Below are 5,915 nucleotides of genomic sequence, written 5' to 3'. Positions count from 1 at the left end.
TTTTAAACTTTTTTTTTTTTTCCCCCCCCAAAAAACAATTTTTTTTTTTTTTTAAAAAAAAAAAAAAAAAAAAAAAAAAAAACTGATCTTAAGAAGAAAATTAGCTGTATTTTCTGGCAGTGCTTACACTGTGCACTCCACAGGGGGAGCGCCCTGCCTCAGTTTCTTAACATGCAAATGCCGCTAACACCCCACCCAATGTGCCGTGCTGCCCAAGGCAAAAAGCCATATCTCCCATATCAAAAACAGCTACTTATTATAATGTTATCACATTATTATTGTTCAAGTGTAATCTGAAAGCCTTGTCTGACTTCATGTTTGATTACATGGGTGTTAAAAAAAAAAGACATCTGATCAGGAAACAAAGGAAGAAGTTAAAACCATTAGATACTTGAAAACTATGTGGGTGAAAAAAAGGGTCATTTAAATTGATGTGTATGTGATATACAGGCTGCAGAAAAAACCCCATTAGAGAGCGATTATTCACAAAGTGTTATCTCTGGATAAAACCTCTGACAGTTTTGCTCTTAGAAGGTCAAAGTTTTAGTTCTCTTAACGTAATTAGGAGCATGTACAGTATGTTCATGAAAAGATCACTTAATGTATACATGACACTGAAGTGCATCTGCTCACGTTGGTCTTCTCAAGTGTCTTTGTTTGCTATAAGGTCATTTCACACAAAAGGTTATGAAGCTGTGGACGGGAATAAAGGCTTAATACTCAATAAAACATTAACTCAGCAAGACTGAATAGTTTCCTTTTTTTTTTTCCCCCTCCCCACAGATAAAGAAGTGTTGAAAGTACAGTAACCGATGGTGTAGGAGATGGAAGCCAATGCAGCAAAGTGACTGTGAGAGTGATTTATCCACCTTTGACATGAAGCGTCACTATCATCAATCACAGGGTTTTAATTAGTGATGGCTCCCTTTTGTGGCTGAGAAATGTGCATGTAATTCAATTTGGGACCTACTGCTGGTTTGAAAACCCCACACTGAGATTCACTTTAAGTTTATACACTATTAGAGTGCTTCCTATTGACAGGCCACTCAATTCTTTGCATGACAAGAATGAGCAGCGGTGCAATTAGGAACATCCTGCTTCTATCTTGATTTAACTTATAAGATAAACCTAAAATTTTCTATATGAATGAATGTAATTTCAAACTTCATTCGGAGAAGAAATGTAAAACTTATTTCTTCTCAGAATGAAGAAATTTTTAAAAGTCGTATTTTATTTGTAGGTTTAGGATGCAGAATGGTATACGTGCATGCACAACATATATTTAAAGAGTGATGCTTTCACAGAAGTCGATCTCATTTTTAGTTCATATCCACAATAAGCCTTCCATCCATCATTTAAATATGTTTTTCCTCTGATTTACACTTCAGTAGGGATCTTAGCAGATAACAACTGATGCAAATAAATCAAAACAATAAGAGCTTTGAGAGTCAAGGATGTCCATAGGGATGCTAAAATATCGACAGCAGTTATTTAGTCATCAGAAAGCACTTGAAAGTCTTTTATCTGCCACATGCTAATGTGTGTCAGTGTAATCATATTTATTTCACAGCAGTCATCCACTTCATTGTCAAATAAAAGACTTCTTTAACATCTGAAGTATTGCTTTGTGTTGTGAAGTTGATCTCCACAATGCCACACCAAAAAGAAAAAAAAATAGAAACAATAACCTTTCAATGTTTTCAACTGATTAAATGTTACACCATGACAGTGAAGTGAAAACAAATGGATAGAACAAAGAAAAGACAAACACAATAAGTAATTGAGTTGAGTTAGTAATTTTGATAAAAGACTACATTTTTATTAAATGACCATCTTAATTGTTTATATTTAATATAAGTATCATCTTTTCAAGTTTCCATTCTATGGTGAAGGTTTTATTTTGTTAGGGTTCTACATATATAATTTACAAAACTCTTAGTATGAAATTAAAATACTTGAATATACTCACATGACAAACAGCTACATTTCTAAACTTCTACACATAGTATGGCCAAGTGGTCAAAACAGGATTGACTGAATTGCTTGGACAAAAGGGCAGAAACCCCGCTGAGGGAGGGCTTCAAGCTTCCCAAGTAACCAGCATATTGAGGTGAGTGAATCATGACCATCATCCATGTAGACTGAGTGTAACTGCTATAATTTTATTTGATTTTGAAACTCCGAGACACATATACAATTAAACGACATTGTTGTCAAACAAATTTGTTAAATAATTCGGACTGAAACATTTTTTAGGAAGAGGTGTATTCAGACTCTAGTATTCAGAATTGTTGCTCATTTGGAGTGCCTTTATTGCTTTTCTTTTTATTTCTTTTATATATTGGGTAAAAAAAAAAAAAAAAGAAGGTACCTCAACATGCAAAATACAATCAGATCATTTACTTTTATTATCAGGTCAATCATTTGTAATATCAGCCTTGCGGTGTTGCTGATCCCACAACCTGATTGTGTCTGTCCATGTTGAAATTTTCAGATTTAATGTTGTTTTTGTTCGTGGGAAGAATCAGCTCCTTTACCAATCAGTTTCTTTGATTCCTGTTTTCTGTTTAACTTTTAAAGGTGTTGATTGCATTCTGCTTTTCCATCCCCCCCTCTGTGGATTGCCTCTAACAGGTACCAAATCAGTGTCCCAATTCAACGTGAGCTCATGCACCTCACAATCAAGCTGTCATTTAGTCTACGGAAATCTGGCCACGCCATTAACTGATGTGCAGAGAGGACAACATTCCAGAGTGCTTTCTGTGATTTTTTTTTTTTTGAGTGTGTGCGTGTGTGTGAGGAAAACACTGGGATTTCACCCCCTTTTGCTGATTGACCCCAATCAGTCAGAAAATGCCAGAATCACTATTTTCCAAAGCGTGGGTAACCTGATGAATAATTAGGTTGGAAGACATAAAATTTGAAAACTGCATAAATATTTATAATACCCCGATACCTTAAAAAAACACAAAAAAAACCCACATGTATTTACAATGTGAAAAGGAATTAATATAATTAGCAGATTTATATAAATAATCACAAGGCTCAAGCGCACTATTTTGCTGTTTGTAGAAATAGTTCTTAATATTGTGGATGGCAACTTCATTTAAACACATCACATGTATTTGCTTGCAATTCTGGGTGCAGAACAGGTCTGACTAAGAGAGCACCACTGACGCCACTCTTATGCCGTGCTGTCTGGGTCCAAAACAGGTTAAAACACCCCACCTCAACCGCTCCAGGCTTTTCCCAAGCAATAAACATATTTTAACACGATTCCAAAATTAATGCATCTTAATGCATTTTACAGATGGTGCAAAATCTGCAAGTTTAATCACACGTAGTGTTTCAATTAAAATATTTGCGTCATGTTACAAATGTTTTTTTGGATATCTAAGTCAGTGACAATGTCCAGAGGCAATGAGAGGAAGGTACTTCCTATATCCTGTGGTTGATGGTGAGAGGGCCTCACCTGGGCTGTAATCACCTGAAGACTGATCACAAAGAGCCAGAGTGAAGAGAATTCCGTCTGTCCGACTTCAAACGCAGGAGGACAGTAAATCACACAGGTAGACGACACTGGGCGGCCCACCGATCACTGGACTTCACTACTTCTGCCCTGGAGGACACAGGAAACAAGTATTCCAACAATGTCACCTGACAACATGACAGACCCATTTCAGCAGCAAAATGTTTCACGTGTCTGTCAGGGTGAGATTAGGTTCCTTAAACACAATGGGAGTCACATTTTAATACTAAAGTTATCATGTGGCGCTTACTGTGAAACTTGCTGTGGACTAAGCATTGTAACGTAGAATGGGAAGCAGAGTGTTCTGCACTCTATTCTTTGGAACCTGGAGAGACATAACACTATGTACACTGTTTTTGACACAAGGCTTATATAGCGCAGTTTACCCTGAGCTCTCTAATAGGAAGTACTGTTAGCTCAGTGGTTATGTGTTACACCATCTCTTTTCTGAATAGTGCATTGAAATAGCAAATGCTGACATTACTTTTGCGTGCCTCATACAGGTCTGTGCATTTTTCCTTCCAAAGAATGTCGACATGGTTCGGCACATCTGTGTTTACCTGTGTCTCTTTCCAAGGTGGAACCACTGACAGAGCTGTCAATGTCCTTTACTGTATTTCCTTTCTCATAAAATACACTTTTGACTCTCTTATTCACTTTCCTATTTCCCAGACAGAGCCATTGTCTGAGCTATCACCAACTTTAACTTTGTGTAACCTCCTTCTTTTGACTAAGCAGTATCACTGGATTGGAGTAATTAGTATAATTTTAAATGAATTATATACTCTAATTTTCAATGTAATTGGACATGAATTGGTTCTGATTATCTTGCAAAGTGCATTGTGCTAGTGTTTATTGCACATTTGCACTAAGAATGAATTGAGTCTTTTAACCATATAATTCCAACAGTATCATTTGGTCAGTTTGAGTTGATAAAATCCACATTAAATCAGTTTCTAAGAAGCTCACAAGCAATATTTAAAAATAAAATTTGGAGTTATTTTCATAACAGATTGCTAGATTGTCAATATCTACACATTGAAATTCAGAAGATTGATTTTAGCATTTCCATTATTGATATATAAAACTAAATTTGAATGATGACCTTTTCAATCTGGCTAATTTGTATGCAGAAAAAAAAAATGTCATACTTACAGTAAAGCAAACCCATTTGCTTTGAACTTCGGGATGCACACAAATTGACAAAAACAATGAAATACTCCAATGGTGCACAACAACTTTGCATGAATTTCATTAGTGAATAAAAAAAAATCAAGATAAGAGGTGCATAAGTATATTGGTTAGATGTCCAACTCTTGAGAAATCTCATCTCTGCGTATATTATGTCAGGGCAAAATGAATCAGGAGCTCAACACCAAGGTCAGTGTGATATTTCAAGGCTTCTACTTTACATGGCTGCATAGCAAATGAAGGCCTTCAATCAAGTAAGATTGGGTGGATGGACAGTAGGTGCACCAACACCTTGTGGTAAGAGCAATGACAAAGGAGTAAATCCATCAAATAACTGGAAAAAAAAATAGAAAGTACAAAGAATGAGGAAAAAAAATGCTGTTTCCAAGTAAACTAAAATTTATGCTGAAAAGTTAAGCAAGGCTTATGGGATTTCAAATGAATGTGAAATTAGAAACTGAAGCATTGTTTTGGATTTATTTTGAAGTAAAGTAATACATTCTCTATAAATATTTAAAAAATGCTAATTCCTGTATGAAACATGCTTTTCTATATAATTTTACAAGAGCATTTTTATATCAAATATGCTTAGATATTCCATGTCATTGAAGTCAATTTTAGATATATCTTGGATAACAACATTGAGCCTATCCATCTTAGAGGAATACGTTTTTCTAAATATAACTCACAAACCCGGTGCTGCACTGCTTTAAGATTCAATACATTATCTTATGTGCAAAGGCTACCGAAGCTGGAGATTTTTTTTTTTTTTTTTCCCATCGCAGAGTGTGTTGGACAAATTAAAAGCCCAGCCAGTCAGTAAAAGACCAATTCATAAAGGTGAAAAAGTGAGGCAGCGGCTGTGACAGGGGGGACCAGTGAAAAATCTCTGCTGACCCTCTCATCCCTCTGCTCATCTATCTCTCACTACTGTCCACTGATACATTTCCCCTCGTTGATTTATGGGAGAAAAAAAATGTCACGGTGGAATGGGCTTTTGATAAAATTGTTGGAGAGATTCGGGGCAATAAATCCCGCTCTTTACATCCAGGTTGCGGCTACTTTCACATTCTCGAGTCATCAATAAGCGTCGGCCAAACATGACAGCTAATCAATAACTTTACAATATTCCGGGCAGTTTGGGAAAACAGTAACATTTATATTTAACCGAAAGCCACTAGGTCACACCTTTTTG

Source organism: Poecilia latipinna, unplaced genomic scaffold, assembly GCF_001443285.1.
Source record: "Poecilia latipinna isolate Pla-1442-1.1 unplaced genomic scaffold, P_latipinna-1.0 Scaffold719, whole genome shotgun sequence".
In the NCBI taxonomy this organism is placed as follows: Eukaryota; Metazoa; Chordata; class Actinopteri; order Cyprinodontiformes; family Poeciliidae; genus Poecilia; species Poecilia latipinna.
This window is presented reverse-complemented; position numbering follows the sequence as displayed.